Raw genomic sequence first — 20,937 nt, 5'->3', positions numbered from 1 at the left:
TGTAAAGACACTTTACCCAACATGACATATACCTTATTCCAGCCCAGTTGAGAATACTATACACATCCTCATCAACAAACAATAAACCATATCTGTGTCCCACAACTGTCTTACCTCTCTACTTTTTGCCCCAAATTTCCTTTCCTATGCTCTTCCCCTCCCACACTTTTTCCACTTTGGTTCTAGTGTCCATAACAAAGGTTGTTTTTTTTTATTTTTTTAAATTTCTTCTAAGTGCTAATTTAAGATGCATTTCTTTTTATAGCTATTAATTGATGAAAGGTGTAGTCAGCCCACTTAAGAGGAAATGATCCGTTGGTGTTGCTGACTCACCTTTTCAGGTATAGTATCAGTTTTATCATTATTTAGCTTTTTTTTTTTTTTTTTTTTACTAAATTAAGAGAATGAATCACCTCAAAATGAAAAATATTCTAAGAGATGTGCCTACATTTGTTTTTCCATAACTGAGGATCATTTGAGTTTATGTAAGATGTTATTTCAGAGTTCACACTTCACCTCCAAAGCTGCTGTGTTTAAAGCTGGCTTGGTTGTAAAAAAGCACCATTGAAATGTTTTCATGGAGGGATTAGGGGTGGAATATGTACACACTGGTCACCCAGGGAGAGGTTGAAATAGTCATTTACCTTTTTAATGGAGGCAGAGAATGTAATTAACACCCATTTGCATGTACCAGTTGAATATTTCATGGTGGTGACAATGATTCATCCCTACTTTCTACAGCAACTAGAGCAAAATTAAAACCAGGTCGTATGACTTTCAGGCAACTATAGAATGTAAAATTCAAAATTTATCTCATCTCCTTTCCTACTAGCTTACCTTCCTTGTAGTCCTCTAATACTCATGCTCCTTCTGCAAGCAGCAATTTTCACTTTTGTATTGCTTTGCACCAGAGGCTTCCTAATTTACAGAGGGAACTTGATTAGTGCAGGGAAGGCAAATTGGTTTCAACTCTCTGGTTTCTGAGATTGATTGGTAGTGGCTGCCTGGAACACAGTGTTTTTCTAAATAAAGTTGCCTCTAGGTGCAGAGGGAAGGAGGGTGGAGATTGATTAATAATGCCTACCACAGGTTGGTGAGTAGTGGCCTGAGTGGTATTCAGTTTTGTCATCCTCAACCAGTACAAGGAACACACAGTAGGAACTGGGTCTGGCCTTGGTTTAGCTATAATGTGCTATACCATTTTGGACAAACTCAGCATTCCAGTGTTTTTTTTTTAAATGCTTATTTGGGGGAAAGGAAGTAAATAGTCTATCATACAAGATTATAAGGCTGTGATAAAGCTAAAGAAGACTTGAAAACATAGAAATCTGTATAATATATTGCTGTATTCCCATTTTCCAAATTGAAGGCTAACTGAGCGGCTTATACATTTATAGAAATAAAACTCAGAGCTCCACTGTAAGTCTATTTGTCTATTTTTGTGTGAAAATAGAACACCTGAGGATGGTCAGAGATGGAAGGGCCTTAGTTATTATCTAGAAGAGTTTTTATGTATTTATTTTTTAAGTCTGAGAGGTTCCCTTTTTCTTCATATGAAAATCCTTTATGCGGACCAACATTTGGCGTAATGGCTATGTCACTGAACTCCCATGTAGTTGATGGCAGTTTGAGTCCCAGCCCTGGTGGCTTAAACTCACACTGGGCACGTGTGTGTGTGTGCCCAAGATCCCAAGAGGAGAATGGAGGAGAAGGGATTGTGGCGTGGCCATCCCCCCTGGGGGGTGATTTCTTGCTTTCTGTCTATCTTTCCGGCTAGCGCACGCGCCCTATAGCAAAAACCAATAAAAAAAAAATTAAAAAAAAGAGAAAAGAAAAAAATCCTTTATGACACCAAATACAATAAACCAATCAGTGGTGCTATTGTGTTTGAAGCTGCTTATTTCTTTCTTAGTAGGCTCCTGTATTCTTCTTGCAGAGTAAGTACCATTAACTATATTTGAATTCAATTAGATGTCCCAGACATCTTCAGAAAGAGATATTAAAACTTTCCTTACATGGAGAATCTCCTGATTTACCAATGGCATCTTGAACTTTTAATTCTATTTATTTATTATTAATTAATTTTTAAGTAACATAAATTACAATAAAATAATTAACTTATTTTTATGCTGGAGGATGCATGTACATTGAGAGAGAGAGAGAGAGAGAGAGAGAGAGAGAGAGAGAGAGAGGAGCGCCTTCCGCAGGGTCCAGTCACACCGTGATCCTTTCTCTAGCCCTCCACCTATTGGATCTTGCACACTCACTTATGTACCCCACATGTTTCAGACTGACTGGGTCAGGGACTCGAACTGCAGTTGCCATGTGGGATTGGGCTTTATTTATAGTGTGCTTAACTGCTGCACTATGGCATTGTCCCTCAGTATTTAATTATTTTTTAAAGTTTCTTTCTTTTTTTTTTTTTTTAAGAGAGATTTTTGCTATAGGGTGTATGCACTTGCTGGAGAGACAGAGAGACAGAAAGTGAGAAATTACCCCCAGGGAAGATGGCTACGCTGCAATCCCTTCTCCTCCATTCTCCTTTCAGGATTTTGAACATGCACATGCGCCCAGAGTGAGTTTTAAGTCACTGGGTCCAGGACTCGAACCATGGTCAACTACGTGGAAGCGATGTAAGCATTATGCCATCTGCTGGTTCCAAAGTTTATTTATCTAAGAGAAAAGAAGAGAAGAGAAGAAGTAGGTTCCCTTAACAGTCTCTACACTGTGACCCACACTTTGACTAGCCCCAGATCGTGGGTATACTCCTATCCAATGTGCACAGGGGATCTCTGAACATGAACCTGGAACCCTCTATGTGGGTCAGCCTTGCAGAGTACTGTGTTTTACCACCATGCCACTGTTAGGCCCCCGTGAACCTTCACGCTCCAATATGTGTGACCAAATTCCCCTGATGGAGACTGGGAGGAGAGATCCTTGTTTGAGACCCAGATGATGGGATATCTGTATGGGGAAAATTTTCATGTATAAGAGAAAAAATAGTCATAATTGTATTATAAACACAAGGACCCAGTGGGCCCAGCAGATGGCATGGTGCTGAAGGCACTAATTCCCACATAGGTGGCTGTGGTTCAAGTCCTGGACCTGGTGACTTAAAAATCATGCCAGGCACATGTGCATGCATGCCCAAAATCCTGAGGGGAGAGTGGAGGAGAAGGGATTGCAATACAGCCATCCTTTCTGAGGGGTGATTTCTCATTTTCCCTCTCTCTGTGTTTCTATTTATCTCTCTCTAGTGAGCACATATGCCCTATGGAAAACACCTAAAAAAAAAAAAAAACCCAAAACAGGAACTAGCAGATGACATAATGGTTATGTCACTGGATTCCCATGTAGTCAACTACGGTTTGAGCCTTGGACCCAGCAGCTTAAAACTTACACCGGATGTGTCTGCGTGTGCGTCAAGGATCCTGAGAGGAGAATAGTGAAGGGATTGCAGTGTGGCCATTCTCCTGAGAGGTGATTGCTTACTTTCTGTCTCTGGCGAGTGCACATGCCCTATAACAAGAATCTCTCAAAAAACAAAAACATACAAGGACATAAAAAAATAATCAGTTGTTCATTTGTAAAACCCTTCAGTGGAATAAGCAGTCCCTACAGTGAGTTTGCTTCAGCATGATCCATTCATCTGACAAATATTTATACAGTATCTATATTGGCCATCAGGCATTATATTTAGCAGTGGACACACAAGGCTGGCAGAACGGATGAGGTCCTGGTTTTCACTTTTTTTTTAAGAGAGATTTTTGCTATAGGGTGTATGCACTTGCTGGAGAGACAGAGAGACAGAAAGTGAGAAATTACCCCCAGGGAAGATGGCTACGCTGCAATCCCTTCTCCTCCATTCTCCTTTCAGGATTTTGAACATGCACATGCGCCCAGAGTGAGTTTTAAGTCACTGGGTCCAGGACTCGAACCATGGTCAACTACGTGGAAGCGATGTAAGCATTATGCCATCTGCTGGTTCCAAAGTTTATTTATCTAAGAGAAAAGAAGAGAAGAGAAGAAGTAGGTTCCCTTAACAGTCTCTACACTGTGACCCACACTTTGACTAGCCCCAGATCGTGGGTATACTCCTATCCAATGTGCACAGGGGATCTCTGAACATGAACCTGGAACCCTCTATGTGGGTCAGCCTTGCAGAGTACTGTGTTTTACCACCATGCCACTGTTAGGCCCCCGTGAACCTTCACGCTCCAATATGTGTGACCAAATTCCCCTGATGGAGACTGGGAGGAGAGATCCTTGTTTGAGACCCAGATGATGGGATATCTGTATGGGGAAAATTTTCATGTATAAGAGAAAAAATAGTCATAATTGTATTATAAACACAAGGACCCAGTGGGCCCAGCAGATGGCATGGTGCTGAAGGCACTAATTCCCACATAGGTGGCTGTGGTTCAAGTCCTGGACCTGGTGACTTAAAAATCATGCCAGGCACATGTGCATGCATGCCCAAAATCCTGAGGGGAGAGTGGAGGAGAAGGGATTGCAATACAGCCATCCTTTCTGAGGGGTGATTTCTCATTTTCCCTCTCTCTGTGTTTCTATTTATCTCTCTCTAGTGAGCACATATGCCCTATGGAAAACACCTAAAAAAAAAAAAAAACCCAAAACAGGAACTAGCAGATGACATAATGGTTATGTCACTGGATTCCCATGTAGTCAACTACGGTTTGAGCCTTGGACCCAGCAGCTTAAAACTTACACCGGATGTGTCTGCGTGTGCGTCAAGGATCCTGAGAGGAGAATAGTGAAGGGATTGCAGTGTGGCCATTCTCCTGAGAGGTGATTGCTTACTTTCTGTCTCTGGCGAGTGCACATGCCCTATAACAAGAATCTCTCAAAAAACAAAAACATACAAGGACATAAAAAAATAATCAGTTGTTCATTTGTAAAACCCTTCAGTGGAATAAGCAGTCCCTACAGTGAGTTTGCTTCAGCATGATCCATTCATCTGACAAATATTTATACAGTATCTATATTGGCCATCAGGCATTATATTTAGCAGTGGACACACAAGGCTGGCAGAACGGATGAGGTCCTGGTTTTCACTGACTGTACATTTTGTAGGGAGAGAGAGAATGAATCAAGATAAAGAGATAGTTTCAGACTGCACTATGTGGAATGGAAATAAGTAGTTTTCATAGAAAGGAACTCGTAGTGGAGCTTATAAATAGCAGGCACTCCATATTTGTTCAATGAATCAATGAAGAGTTACCCTTGGCCACCATTGGCCCCAGACCACACACTGACAATGGATATTTTCAACAATATAAAGAGTAGAGTCTTATTCACTGTAATCTGAAAGTTCCTATGGGGCACAGGAAAACTTAATTTGCCTGACTGAGTGAAAATGTGGCTGAGAGCATTCTGACTAGAGCCTTGCATTTCCTTACGTTTCTGAGCTACCAGGCGACATTTCTGCACCTATAGCAATGTCATGAAAGTGACTTACTGTTCACAGTAACAGAGCATGGAGGAGTTGTGCTGGGAATTTATGGAGGTTGGAGTATGGGCACTGAAGTAGCCAACTAATAACAAAATACCTTTAATAAATTTTGTTGACTGAGGAAAGGCATTTACAGATCTAGAAAACAAACTAGAAGGTGTGGGAGAAAAGGATTACAGAAGAGAACTCAGAGTCTAAAATTGAGAAGGACTGAGAAAGAATTAAAGTAGACTTGAGGAGTCAGACAGAGTACCAACAGCTGGTTTTATTTGTGCTGTGATTTGTCCCTTCTTCTCCATTTATGAGAATAAAAGAGGAAATAACACATCTTATATAAAATTTGTTTTAAAAACACATAGTTCATAAAAACAATTATTAACCAAACTATGAGGATTATTTTTTCATTTTTCATTCATGATACAGCATGTGCATTTATGAGAGAGAGAGAGAAAGAGAGAGAGAGAGAGAGGCCCCCTTCAATAGAGTTCAGTCACACTGAGACCCCCCCCCCTTCCTCCAGACCTCCCACCGATTGGAACTTGGGCACTTGTGTGTATGCCCTGCGTGTTTCAGTCTGACTTGGCTGGGAACTTGAGCTGCGGTCACCGTGTGAGATCTGGCTTCTCTTGAACAGCGTATTACTGCCAGAGAGCTTGCCCCAAATCATTAATTTTAATGTGTCAACTTGACTGGGCCATGGGGTGCCCAGATTAAACATAATTTCTATGTGTGTCTGCAAGGGTGTTCCTGGATGAGAGTAGCTTTGGAATTGGTAGACTCAGTGAAGTAGATTGCTGTTCTCACTGTAGACAGGCATCATTCAATCCATCGAGAGCTTAAATAGAACAGAAAGCAGAGGAAAGGATTCATTCTTACCACTTGCCTGCTTGAGCTGGGACATTGGTCTTATCTCTGGACTAGGATTTATACCACTGGCTCCCCTGATTCTCAGGCTTTTAGACTCAGACTGAAATTATACCACAGGCTTTCTTTGGTCTCCAGCTTGCAGACTGTGGATCACGGGGCTTAACCTCCATAATCATGTGGACCAATTCCTCATAATACCTCTCTCTGATTTCTGTCTTTCTCTATCTGTCTCTATTCATCTTTCTCTTTCTGCCTCTGCCCTTAACTCTTCCTCAGTCTCTGTCTCTATCCTATAGAGGACATAGATTCTGTTTCTTCAAATCCTGCCTAATGCACTGATTAAAAAAAAAAAAAAGAAAAAAAAAAGAGAGAGAGACACCTTAAATTACAGGCATTTCTTATTCCACAGTGTCAATAGCAACAGTCTTATGCAGTTGTAAAGTACCTCCTCATTGCTTAATTTCTGCCATGGTCTTCTTCCTGGCCTAGACACATCACTGGAGGTCCAGAGGCTTAAGCTGAAGGAGAAAGACTGGAGACATACACATTTTCTCTTTGTGTCAGTCCAGTAAAATGCAAAGACCCTTCAACTTTGGCATACCCTGGCTTTGAGAATGGCAGAGAAACTGGCAGGGAGGTCTCAGGACTTGTGTGTTCTTTGTTATCTGTGGCTGTGAGAAGGTCAGTGTGAAGCACCTGGATTCTGGATTCACTCATTATCTTACCTTAGTGATTAAATTACATCACATCTCCACATTATGCTGTGGAACTCTAGAGAGTTCTGAAACCCCAGGAGCCTGTGGAATAGGAGAGCATTTGGGTTTATCATCCTCTGTCTCATCTGGTGTGCAGGCCCGCTGTGCCTGGCCGGGACTGTTGTGGGTACATGGCTTTGTTGGTATGGTGGATCTCAGCACCAGCTCCTGCCTTATATCTACTATCCACTGTTCTCTTTCTTAAGCTGATTCTCTTCAGGTCACAGTCTCTGCATCTTCTTCAGGACCTGCCTTGAAGGTCCAATGCTCCTTCCACCCTGCTTCCCTGCCTACCGCTTATCCCACAGGTGTGTTTAATCTTCCTTTGCATTTTTTTGTTTTTGGAGAGGTTTTTTGCTATAGGGCGCGTGCACTCACCAGACAGACAGAGAGAGACATAGAGACAGAAGGCGAGAAATCACCCCCCAGGGGGGATGGTCACGCCGCAATCCCTTCTCCTCCATTCTCCTCTTGGGATCTTGGGTACGCATGCACATGAGCCCAGCGTGAGTTTTAAGCCACCAGGTCCGGGACGCGAACCGCGGTCGACAACGTGGGAGTCCAGCGACATAGCCATTACGCTAACTGCTGGTTCCCCTCTTCTTTTGCATTTTGAGGGTTGCAGAAGCAGAGAACATGCCTGTCTTGCTTTCCATCGCATCTGTAGGACGTAGCGTAGTGCTCGGCAAGGAGTGAGTTAGTATGCCATCGCAATTTGTAATTTGCCAGAGGAGAAGATAAATGGTCTGCCTGTCCCATGCTGGCCACTCCCTGTCTCTTCTTCATCTGTAAAATGGAACGATCTTCAATCTTTTAAAATTTTTTTTATCTTAGAGTGCAATGAGAGTTAAAACGATAAGGTAGTGTTAATTGTTATGTGTGTTGTTGGGTGGAAAAATGATGTCTGAGGCATCATTTTGTTTGTTGTCCATTCCTGTTCTTCAAACACAAATATGTGTGAGTGTCTAATTAATGCTGTCTTTTCAGAGGGAAGATTGATGGAGAGGAGCTTTACTCTCAGCTCCTGTCAGGGTAATGGGCACCAGTGAGATGAGACCCTCATCTCAATTTACCTAAGAGAGGGCATTTGCTTCTTGCAAACTTATTGTTTTGACTCATTCAGCAGATTTGCCATGATTAAGGTGTCCTCTTTGTTATTAAGATAAAGATCAACGTTTTCTTCCTCGAGGTGAATGACCGATGAAAGATAAATTTCCCCCCTACCCAGACAGGTTAATTGGATGGTTTCTATCCAGGGACCAATACATTCTTATTTAATATTGAAATCTCTTTGTAAAAGACTTGATGTTAGGGAGATTAAATCTGGGAATAGCCAATGGGCACAAGGGATGAGGAGATAGAGCTTTAAAATTGACTCATTATAAAATAGAACTATTTAGAAATGGGATGGGGTATCTCTGGGTGTGGAGGGTTAGGTGTCTCAGACTGGAGGTGCTCATGCAGAGGTTGAATGGTCAGAGAGCAGAAATACAGTTTATTTATTTATTCCATTGACATCTCAGTAGCATTTCTTTATAGTCAACACCGAGTTAGGGGCTGGGAAGAGCCTATCTAGAAGCTTGGAGATTTGAGTCTAGACTTGTTTGAACACTAATGACAATGGTAACACAAAGGAACAGATGATGTTTACCAGTTACGTACTCTGTAGGCTCCAGAGTTCATTGATTTTTTTTTCTGTCTCCCCTCCCTTCCTTTCCTCCCCTCCCTCCCTTCTTCTCTTCTCCTCTCCTCTTTTCTCTCTCATTTAGGCTTTTATCATAGTGTGTGCGTTTGCTGGAGAGAGATGGAGAGAGAGAGACAGAGAAAGGGAAAGTGAGAAATCACCCCCTGGGGGGGATGGCCACACTGCAATTCCTTCTCCACTCTCCTCTTGAGATTTTAGGTGCACATGCACACGTACGTGGTGTGATTTGCAAGCCTCCAGGTCTAGGACTCGAACCACAGCCAGCCATGTTGGAGTACAGTATCTGAACCACTGTACCACCTGCCGGCCCCCCAGAGCTCAGCGTTTTATGTATACTGCCTCACTGCTCTTGATGCCACAGTTAGGTGCTCATTTCTCCTCTTTGTTACTCACTTGCTGTATGACCTTGAGCTGGTCCCTGAACCACTCTGAGGACCCGTTTCTTCATTTATAAGTCCTCATCTCACTAGGTTCTCCAGCTCCGTTGTGAAGTTAAAAATGTTTCCTTTCTTCTTGTCCTAGCATGGAGGCATGAGGACTAAGGCCTCTATCTAGTGACCCTTCAACATTCAAGGAAATAGGCCATTGACTTACACCCAACAAAGGCCTGTGAAAGAAGAGGAGGGGAAGTTCTGTCCGATACATTGGACCATTATTCACCTATTACCCTGACAGGAGTAGAGAGGAAACCTTGTCTAGGGTGATTTGGACACTTACTGGCTTAAAGTAACTTGACCTCTTATTCTCACACCGTGTTCTTCTCGAGATAGTTTGGGCCAAAAGGCTGAAGGAATTCTCTGGCTACATGGATACAAATATCCGGGAGTATCTTTGGTTGCTGGAAGAACCCAGGGGCTTGGTTTCTGTCCTATCCATATGGAATCTGAGGCGAGGCAGGGACTCAGCCAGGACATGGTGCATAATCCTTTAGTAACACAGGCAGAGGCCTCACAAGGGTGGGTGGTGGGAGTGGGGAGGAATAGTTCATCCCTGACATTGTTTTGAATTGTTTTTGCATGGTGATAAAGCAATCAGAATAACCTTTATTGTTTTTAAATACTCGAAAGGCAATGCCCTCCTTTATTGCCTACACATAGGGCTGACTACTCCTACTCCCTGCCTTCCTAAGCTCAGGCCCAGGATCTGTGCATTACATCTGTGGTACCACTGAATTTAATTTTCATAATCCATCCATTAAGAAAAGCCATACCCCTGGGACCAGCAGATGGCATAATGGTTATATCACTTGACTCCCACGTAGTTGACCGCAGTTAGAGTCCTGGACCTGAAGGCTTAAAACTCATGCCAGGTGCATGTGCGTGCATGCCCCAAATCTTGAGAGAATGGAGGAGAAGGGATTGCAGCATGGCCATCTCTCCTGGAGGGTGATTTCTTACTTCTTTTCTTTCTGATGAGTATACACATCCTATAGCAAAAATCTCTCAAAAAAAAAAAAGTTAGCGTAATGCCTATGTTGCTGGACTCCCACGTAGTCAACCGCGGTTCGCATCCCAGACCCGGTGGCTTAAAACTCATGCCGGGCGCATGTGCGTGTGTGCCCAAGATCTTGAGAGGAGAATGGAGGAGAAGGGATTGCGGCGTGACCATCCCCTCTGTCTCTGTCTCTCTCTGTCTGTCTGGCGAACGCATGTGCCCTCTAGCGAAAACCTCTCCAAAAAAAAAAAAAGAAAGAAAAAAATAAATAAAAGAAAAGCCATACTCCTTTTGCAGATGAGGAATTCAAGTTCAGAGATGTGAAGCGATTCGTGCAGTTTAGCATGGATTCACGTCATTCTCAAATCCACGTGCATCTGGCTGGTAACACTGCCCTTCATTTAAGCTTCGCAACTCTCTTGGGTCTACTCTTGCCTGGTTGTCTATAGTTTGAGCATGACATTCTCTTAGGCTGTAATGAAATCTTAACATCCTGGCCTTTCAGTGCATGGTCTGAGAAGTATTTACAGAGGAGATAGGAGCAGGTAAGTCATCCGCTGATCTTGTCCAGGAACAACACTATTAAAATTTTTCCAAGAAATTATCCTAGCAGAGTCTGGTACATGGAAAGAAATTTTTTCCCCCCTGCTTTTTGCTTTTTCCTACACTCCAGCCTCCTTAGCTGCTCTCTCTCCCCAGTTTCATCCATTCCCCAGAAGCTTCCCTGGTCCCCAGGCTCAGGGCATATGTGTTGTCAGCTAAACTCCCATACAATCTGAATAGCAAGGAGACGCCGAGTTAAAAGTCTGACCTTTCTCGTGTGTGTATATGTGCAAATATGTATGTGTATGTATGTGTGTGAGACACACCCATGCACGGGCAGGTGCTAACCTGATTTGAGTAAACCCTTTGTAAACACAACCTAATTCCTGAGGAACTATTTGGAAAATTCCCAAGGTAGAAAAAGATCAACCACAAACAATCACCTTGAGGTAGTCGGCAGAAAGTTTGATTGTTTTTTCTTGGCAGTACTTTCTTGTATGCCCACGAAGGGTGTAAGGGAGACAGCAGCTCTCGGAAAGAACTCTGGGCCGACATTTTCTAAGTGGTCTCGGGAGGAGGCCGAGGCTTTCAGCCAAGTAGCTGGTTGTCACTGAAAGCCAAACATTTGGTTTTGAGTTCAGCTCCCATTTGGAATTCATTTCCCAGACCTCAAAGTACGAGGCATTGCGTTGTTATTTATTTATTTTTCTTTATTCTTGGGCTTGTTTGTTTTCTGGCAAAGAGCCAAGGTAGTTTCTGTGAAGGCTAGAGTCCTTCAGTATTTGTAAGATGAGGAAAATGCCACGGATGGTGTGTGAAGGGAATGTACAAAATTTGGACATGAGGGAATTAAGCCAACTCTACCTGAATTACCTTGTTTTTCTGCTTTCTTGGGAGATCAGTCAGAAACAGTGTGAGCCATCACTGGCATGCCAAGCCTCCCTCCCTCCCTCTGTTCCTGCCTCCCTCTCCCTCTCCTCCTTCCATTGCGGTTCAGAAGACGATACCCCAGATTGAAGCCTTAGAAGCAGAGCTTCTCTCTGACCTTCTGCGCTCCTGTCTCTTGCCCCTCATTTTCTACCAAAGCAAACCGCAGAAAGTAGAGTCCCAGGGCCAGCCCTGTGGAGTGGTGGTGAAGGCAGCCATGTCCCACATGGCTAGCCGTGCAGTTCAAGTCTTGGACCTGATGGCTTGAGAGATACACTCTGTGTGTGTGTGTGCACGCGTGTGCACATGCACATGCGTAAGTGTGTGTGAGTCTGTCCACAATACTGAAAAGAAAGAGAGATGAAGGGGTAGGGATTGTGGCTTGTCCATTCTCCACGGAGGGTGCTTTCTCCTCTTCCTGTCTCTGTGTCTCTTATTGACAAGTGCTGATGCCCTTTAGCAGAACGAAGAAAACAAAAACTAGTTTCCCTATTTCCCAATTTAAGTAAAAACATAGAAGCCAAAACACCATTTCCCCAAAGTCAGCCAAAAAAACCTGAAAATATTGCTCTGTGTTTCCCCAGCCTTTCTGTGTAAGAGCTGGCTATAGAGAAATTCTCTGACCTACCTTGTTTGATTGTAGGACCCAAGACTTTCATTCCAAAGAGGAAGAATATGACCTCTTTGGAATGCCAGAGGGTGTATGTTCTCATGCATATGAGAGAGAGAGAGAGAGAGAGAGAGAGAGAGAGAGAGAGAGAGAGAAAGAAAGAACGAGGGAACCCCGCAGCAAGGCCTTGTGCCCAAATCTTTTTTCCTACAATTCTCTATCCCAGCAGGATCCTGGGTACATGTTCCTGCCTAGCGAGCCCTGCCTTATATCTTAGGGTCTTCAATATAAAGGCTTATGTGTCACTAAAAGCTATCATTAAATAACTCTGTATGCCTTTTCTCTGATCAATCAGTGATTTTTTTAGGAGCTTCATAAGGAGAGGGAATTTCTTCCATTAGAAATGAAGGAAATACTTGCTTTCTTTCATCCATGATCCATCCAACCATGTCTCCACCTCTTGTTTCTTTCGTCCACAATGAAAACTGAATCAAGTGTCTATTATGAGCCAAGAGATATGAAGGTCATGTAAACTCAGTTCTTGGCTTCTAGAAATTTATGAGTACGTGGGAAGGCAGAGTCAGTTGCCACAATGCAATATAGCAAGGTAATTATTACAGCAGAAGTTCGTGTTGGGGTTCTGGGGGGCCCAGGAGTAAGGGCTACTATCTGTCTGGCATGGGTGTTGGGGACCAAACACTGTTTCCAGTTGATTCTTGAAAGGTAAGGAGGCAGAATAGGTTGGTGCAAGACCCAATAGACCCAAGGTCTATTGATGGATGGTCATAATGAAAATGGAGAGGGGTGGATTTAAGATATGATGGAGGAGAAACTGAATAAGTGGTCTTGAAAGACAGGAAGAAGAGGACAACACTGCCTCTTAAGGAGGTACCTACAGTGACACAGCCAGGTGTGTGTACCCATTGTGGGGTGGGGTGGGCTGGCCACTGCAGCAAAAGGGTCAGGTGTTTCAGTTTTGTCACTAATAGTAATAAGAATGAACATTCATCCAGTCCTTCAGAACAAGCCCAGGGAGGAGTGCTTTCGAGTGCTTTATCTCAGTGTACCCCAAATGTGGCATGTGTGTTATGAGAGATTATTTTAGGTGATACCCAGTTAAGTCATTGTGTAACTGAGTTGCATAGAGAGTTTCCTTTTTAATTCCCTTTTGAACTTCTGGATTACTTCAAGGAGAAAGTCTCAGTTTGAAGCCTGGATGTTTTGAACTCCATTTTATACATGCACGCTGATCTGCATTTTAACAAAGAGAGGGCAGCTTCAAGCACAGACCCTTCAGGAGGAAATAGTACTTAACTAGAATTTAACACGATTTTAATTGTTCTTTACTGAGACAGATTTTTCAATACTGTTTTTATTGATATAATTCTTAACAGTTACTAGTGATTTACGGTAATACTGGTTTTCCATTTACGGTAGCAATATCTCGCTTCTTGTTAAAGTACATGAATTTAAGTAAAAACATGAATTAAGAAAAATACTTCCTATCTCATAGGAAGTATTATAGTACATAGTTTTATGCAGATTTGGCAAAGATCAGGAAGAACTATTCCGCTGACTAAAATTTGCATTATCTCATTCCATTCAACAACTTTGTTAGGAAAATGCTATTTTAATCTCAGTCTTATGTATTAAGAAATTGAGACTTATGGAGGGTAAGTAATTTGTCCATTGCCATCCAATAGCAAGTGCCAGCCCTGGGATTTGAACCTGGTCTGTCTGACTCTGAGTCCTATGCTTTTAACCTTGAGAACATAAATCTTTATAGACCAGGTATCTGATATGAGAACTAGACTGTTCATGTGAAACCATTCAGTCCAGTGCCATCAAAGTTTTCACTACCAGCATCCCTTTTATTGTTTATTTTTCAATTTTTCAAAAGAACAAACTGTACTTAGTGAGTTATAATTAATTTATTCTCCCAGTTATGATGAATTAATTAAAGCTATGCAATGCCCATTGGAGCTTTGGATCAGCCTGAAAGAACTAGTATTGCCTTTGATTAAGTTGTTGAGTTTATGTAGTGAATCTTTGTGAACGTCTTTATGGACTCACAGATGCCTGTGGTTCTTGGGTTGAGAATGATCAGTCCAGGCCACCTCCCTATTTACTTATTCACAGAAAGAAAGTACTTTGGTCATGAAGGTGAGTAAGTGGCAGGGTCAGAAGTTGAGTCCAGGGACAGGCAGGTGGTATAGTAGTTAAAGCATTGGACTCCCACATGGCCAACCATGGTTTGAGTCCTGGACCTGGTGGCTTGCTTTATCATTCTCCATCCCTCTCTGTCTCTCACTGGTCAAACTGAAAAAAAAAAATAATAATAAGTAAAATTAAATGAAAAAAAAAAAAAGGGAAGTTGAGTTCAAATAAAGGGAAAGGTTCTCTTGACCTCTGCTGTCTATTTGAATGGGCCCCATTTCTGCTCGAAGATCTTTTGTCAAAGGACTTGGCTTCCTTCTTATTTGCTACCATTCCTGACCCTCCACCACTTCCATTTAGCGTCCTGCTATTTATAACTCTTGGTCCAATCTCATCTTCATTGTTTCTCTCTCCTGAAAATATTTGCACTCTAGGAAAGTGGTCATGAGATGGTTGTCATGGAATCACTGTGACTTTTGTTCCCAGAAGAATGCTCTGGACTCTAAGTATGTGTCTTATCTAATAGTGTCACTGCATACCCTGTTACCCCGTGAAGCCATATGAAAAGAGCCTTCCTGACTTTACTTCTGCTTTTCTCCAGGCCCATCATTACATTTTCCCAACACTCCAGCAACCCTGACCTACTTTCCTTGAACTTGCCATGTTCTGTCTTACTTTTTAGCCATTGTACATGCTATGTCCTCTTAATAAAGGGCTACCATTCACGTGGCACTTAACACATTCTGGTCACTGTGCCAAGAGCTCTTTGTCTGTTTAAATTGGTCCTCACCATAGCCCTGCAAGGAAAAAGTGATTCCCATTTAATGTATAGAGATGATGAGACACAAAAAGAATTAGTACCTTGTCCAAGGTACACACAACTGGCAAATGGCAGAGCCAGGATTTGAACCTGCAGTTTAATGCAGGGCACATGAATCACCTCTCATACCTCATGATCTTCCATTCATATGGGTGTTTTTTTTTTTAAGATTATTTATTTATTTTGAGAGAAAGAGAGAGAGTGAGAGAAAGAGAGAGAGAGAGAGAGACCCCTCTGAAAGGGTCCCACCAAGCTATAATTCTCTCTCCTGCCTTCCAGCCAGCCAGGATTGTGGGTATACTTGGCATGTTCAGGTAAATCTGGGATCTGAACTGCAGGCCTTCCCCTGTGGTTCCAGAATGGTGCGTGGTACCCTACCACCTCTACCACCATGGTGGGACCTCACATGGCTAATTTTTATACAGCACCTCTATTCTACACTTTAGTATTGATTCTTCTTGGAAGTCTTATCTGATGCCTCTGGGCTACCCTACAGTTCTCCTAACTGTTTCCACAGCATCACGTTTCACTCACTTTGTTGTAATTCCCTCCTGGTCTATCATGTCTACCAGATATAGAATGATATGATGTCTTTTTCCTAGCTGGAACCTTCACACTCAGCACAATGTTGAGCATATAGTGGGCACACAGCGCACAGCTGTTGAGTGAATGAATGCACTGTCTTTGCTCTCTCTTGCTTCTCAGCCTCTATAGTCATCATCAGATATTATAATTCCTGCTTCTGAAATGCCTTCCCTTCTTTATGTATACTCCCACTTCCCTACCTTTACCCTCATGACAATAAACATTTATTCTCATAAATGGACAGCCCGTACAGCCTATTCAGTGATCAAGAATCTTTTTGAAATAAGGTTGGTTATTTTCAATGGCTGTGGCTCACCTTTCTGTAAGCATTTTTTAAAATAATATGCCAGAGGGCATATGCAGTTGCTAGAGAGAGAGAGAGAGAGAGAGAGAGAAAGGAAGAAAGAGTGAGAAAGCAACCCCTCCCCCCATGGAAGATGGTCAAAACACAAGCCCTTCTCCTCCATCTCTCCCTCCTTTCAGCATATTGGGCATGTATGTACATGTACCTGATGTGTTTTTCAAGATACTAGGTCCAGGACTTGAACTATGTAGATGACCATCTGTGATCCAGCTGCCTTAACCACCACACCACTGACTGACCACTGTAAGTGATCTTTGGATTTGGAAGTAAAGTTTCTTTGCCAGGAGGTTTCACTCTCATTGAGTGTTTCAAGCCACCATCCAAGGTGATTGGAATAAACTGTGGTCTGTTGGTGCCTTATCTGGGTTATAGGTTGAATGAAGTTGAAAGTCAGTCTTTGATTTTCCTGTAATTTTATCTGGGCCTTGCTAGTTGAGGAGTTCGTTAGTTTGTTCTTTCTCTCTCTCTCTTCCCTTCCTTCCTTCCTTCCTTCCTTCCTTCCTTCCTTTCTTTCTTTCTTTCTTTCTTTCTTTCTTTCTTTCTTTCTTTCTTTCTTTCTTTTTCTTTCTTTCTTTCTTTCTTTCTTTCTTTCTTTCTTTCTTTCTTTCTTTCTTTCTTTCTTTCTTTTTTTCTTCCCTTCTTTCTTCCTTCTTTTTATAAACTGTTGTTTATTTACTGTATCAACCTTATTTCCACTTTGTATGAGTCAGTGGAAGGGCAGGCTTCAGGCCACTTGGTGGTTGTTCCCGCCCATTCAGTGGCCTGAGCAGTGGGGGCTGCAGACCAGTCTTTGGTGGCAGGGTGAGCATTCCAGTCTTCAGCAGGGAACTGCTGGATGGGCACAGAGGGCACCTGCCTTCAGACCAGTCCGTAGTCTCAGGCTGAGCAGCAGTGAACTCAGGAGCTGGCGCAGTCCATTCACCCTGACATTCCTCCTTGGTCACAGCCTTTTCAGCTACAGCCTGTTTCTCCTTTTCAGTCTCTTCAGGATCTCTGTAGAAGTAGAGATCAGGCATGGCCTACCATGAGTGTTCACGGGAAATGATACCATGCATGCACAGCACTTCCCTGGCCAGCATCCACCACATCAGACCTACCGAGCGAGCCCCCTTGTTGTTGCATGGAATGGCACTGTCCCCACAGCGCAGAGGAGAATGTGTGTTGCACAGAGCAATGGTAGATGGATTAACATAAGATGCCTCTGTGAGACACTGGGGGTTGGCCGGGATCAGTCACCACCAGAAGACATGGCTCCAGGAAGGCTGCCTGGATCTGGTTAGTGAAGGTTCCAGGAGTGAAGCGACCAGCAGTAAGAGTGGCTCCAGTAGCAGCAGCGAACTTCAGCACAGCCCTCTGTCCAGTGTCCCTAGGAGATGTGACACTGATGTCAGCGAGATGTTCAATGGCAACAATGGCACGAGCTGCCAGCAGAAGCTTCTCCCAGGTCCTCTTCAGATGTATGATGGAGATGCCAGCACTTTTCTTTTTGTAGATGTACTGTTCCATTTGGAAGTCAAGGTTGGTGCTACCTAAGCAGCAAAGAATTTGAGGACATTCTCCTCCTTCATTTGCAGGACATCAAGGGCACCAGACATTTTGAAAGTTTCCTTTTATGTTGCGATGGGAACCCAGAACAAGGCCGACCCTTGTGCAGGTAGCGCAGAAAGGTGAGGAGTACATATTTTTAATTGACCAAAGTTAAAGAGCAGTATTTCAAGACCCTAGGAAGCGTGTAGTATCTATAATCCAATCATATAGAATAAGTTTAACCTGTAGAACCTCCCTGAGGTGGGTTTTGTTGTTGTTGTTGTTGCAGTAGGGCTCATGTGCTTGCTGGAGAGAGCGCAACAGAAAATGAGAAATCACCCCATGGGGGAATGGCCACACTGCAGTCCCTTTTCCTCCATTCTCCTCCTGGGGTCTTGGGGATGTGAGCACTCATGCCTGTCATGAGTTTCAAGCTGTCTGGTCCAGGATTTGAATTGTGGTTAATGGCATGGGAGTCCAGCAACCTAACCACTAGGTCACTTGCTGATTCCCCTCCCTGAAGTTTTAACCCAAGCCCATGATCACTTTATGCCTGGTCAAACTATAGCTGAAGTTTTTGATGTTGTTTGCATTTTGATTTTACCTTTACTTCCAACTTTATTTTTTGCTGTTTCTGGCTTCTCACACAATCTTTTTTTTGGTTTTCCAACAAGAAATCAGAAGTACTTGAATTCAATTTTGCCATCAAGCATTTTGCATGCCATAGTTAGCTTAAAATAAATAAAATGTATAAAAGAGATATGCAGTTAGAGGTATAACAGACATGTTTATATGCAATTCACCTTTATTTTATTTTATTTTTCTATAGGGTGTGTGTACTTGCTGGAGGGACAGACAGAGACAGAGAGACAGAGAGACACACAGAGAGAGAGACGGAGAGAGAGAAATCAGCAATCCCTTCTCTCCCATTCTCTTCTTGGGATTTTGAGCATGCATTTGTGCTCCCAGCATGTTCTTCAAGTCACCAGGTCCAGGGCTTGAACCTCAGTGGGCTGTGTGGGATCCTACTCTCTCAACCTCCATATCACCTGCTGGCCCTGCAATTTATAATAACTTTCATGGTGCAAACTTAGCATGAATAAAATTGTCATTTATTGGGAAGGGACTTTTTAAATACCTTGGCAATGACCCTGTCGCTAAGGTTTTTCTCTTCATTTCCATTCTCCTTGATGCTACTTTAAGCGAAATTCTGGCCAAGTTGATTCTCTGCCCAAGATTTTGAGCGTTGAAGACTTTCCACACATTAGGCCAAGTAACTCTTCTGCCGTTCCTCGTCCCGCAGTCATTGCTCGGTCAGGTTGGACGGCTCACCCTGAACACGTCACTTCGTGTTCTGCCTTTCTGCCTTAGCAGTGTCTTTTGCATCTCCCTGAAGGGTTTTCTTCTCCCAGGTAGCAAATTATGCTATTCTTCTATCCTTCTCAACACTCCTGAGACTGCCCCATCTCCACCACACCTTCCTGGGTCTCAGTCAGATCCCTCCCTTGCATTTTCACATTTATTTGTGTCTGTATTTAATCTTAACTTTCTCATTAAGTTCTTTGTTTTTTAAAAAGATCCCAAAACTTCTGTTTATAGTCGAAAGTATGAGGAAGAAAATATAAACATAGCTCAAATTCCTTTGCCGAGACATTATTTTTGAAATTTAAAAGTAATGCATAGGTTGGGTCATTGGAAAAGTCAAGATGCATAAAATATGTCACGGCTTTTCTAATGACCCAATATCTTGTTGGAATATTCTGACAGTACAGAAAGAATCAAAGCAGGAAGAAAAAAGCTCCCCAACTTCTTCTCCTCCGTGTCTTAACTTTCAGATGGAGCAGTCTGTCTGTTTTATGTGATCATGTTGATCTTTTTTCACTAGGATCTAAACTCCTTGAGGGTTGCTACCACAGCTCAGTACCCAGTGCGGTCATGGTATACGGTTAACGTACGATACAAATCTGCACTGTTGGATTCACATGTTATTGCTCCTGAGTGCTTTCGCTTTGACTTTATAATGTATGGGACTTCATAATGTATAGTCAAACACAGTCGGAAAAGCCTGTATTAGGACTTGCATAGAAATGTAGGACTGCTTTCCAAGAGGTGAAGTACCGGAAAAGGTGTACTCCTAGCCAGCATCTTAGGGTTGCAATTTCCTTTGTAAAAAGGGTTTCCCAGGGCCAGCAGGTGGTGTGGTGGTTAAGGGCACTGGACTCCCACATGGCCGACTATGTTTCTAGTCTCAGACCTGGCGGCTTGTTTTCTCACTTTCTCTCTCTCTTATGCTCTCTCTCTTTCTGTCCCTCTCTGGTAAAATTAAAAAATAAATAAGATAAATAAAACAATTTAAAAAAAGGGGAAAAAAAAAAAAAGCCTTTCCCAAAGATCTCTGGGATCCTGGAAAAGGATCTCAAGAAAGGCAGGATTGGCTTCTCTCTCATCTCAATCTTCCTTTCCGTGGGGCCTGTTTCTCTCTCTGTGTATGCCCCATGATCCTGTCCTTCCTAAAATGCCTTTCCCTTTTGCTTACTTGTGTTGCCTCTGGTCTAAACTGGCTTCTCTTCTGACTCTTTATGACCCCTCAGCTCAGCAGCTTGTAGATAAATGACAATGGTCTCTAGTCTTTTCAGTCTCCAGTTCCCAGGAGAGCAACCCAATTGGCTTAGCTCATTTTTCCTTGTCAGACTGAAGTTACAGGGTGCTTATGAGTGGCTGTGCTTGTGCTGGATGGCCATGCCTGGACCAATCAAATGTGGCTTGGTCACGTGATTAGAACCTAAGTGTGCTGACTTAGCAAGGCTCTGGTGGGGTACATATTCCCTGAGGCAAAGACATGGGTAGATGAAGTGTAGAAATTTAAGATTAAATTAAGTAATGAGCAGTTAAGTACTTGGGGATATTTAAAGAAATGAAGATATTGGGGGATCTTGAAAGCCTTCTTAATTGCCTTTTTTTTTTTTTAGCGTTATCCCATGGATATAGAGGCTATTTTATTTTTTGCTCCCCCCCACTTAGCTCCAGAGAGTATAGCGAATACCAATCAGTAAGTGTTAAAGTGTAGTGCTGTGCATATTAGGAAAAACAAACCTTCATTATACCTATCAAAAAATAGATTGCCTCTTTTTTTTTTTTTTTTTTGGGGGGGTTTTTCTCTATGGTGCGGT

General features: G+C 42.7%; 1 pseudogene; it reads right to left on the bottom strand.

Moving 5' to 3' along the window:
- Positions 1-16,912: 16,912 nt before the first annotated feature.
- Positions 16,913-17,901, bottom strand: LOC106733457 (40S ribosomal protein SA pseudogene; annotated as a pseudogene).
- Positions 17,902-20,937: the final 3,036 nt, after the last annotated feature.

This window comes from Tupaia chinensis, unplaced genomic scaffold (assembly GCF_000334495.1).
Source record: "Tupaia chinensis unplaced genomic scaffold, TupChi_1.0 Scaffold143796_1, whole genome shotgun sequence".
Lineage (NCBI taxonomy): Eukaryota > Metazoa > Chordata > Mammalia > Scandentia > Tupaiidae > Tupaia > Tupaia belangeri.
The sequence above is the reverse complement of the archived record's forward strand: the minus strand, read 5'-3'. Positions and strand labels throughout refer to the sequence as shown.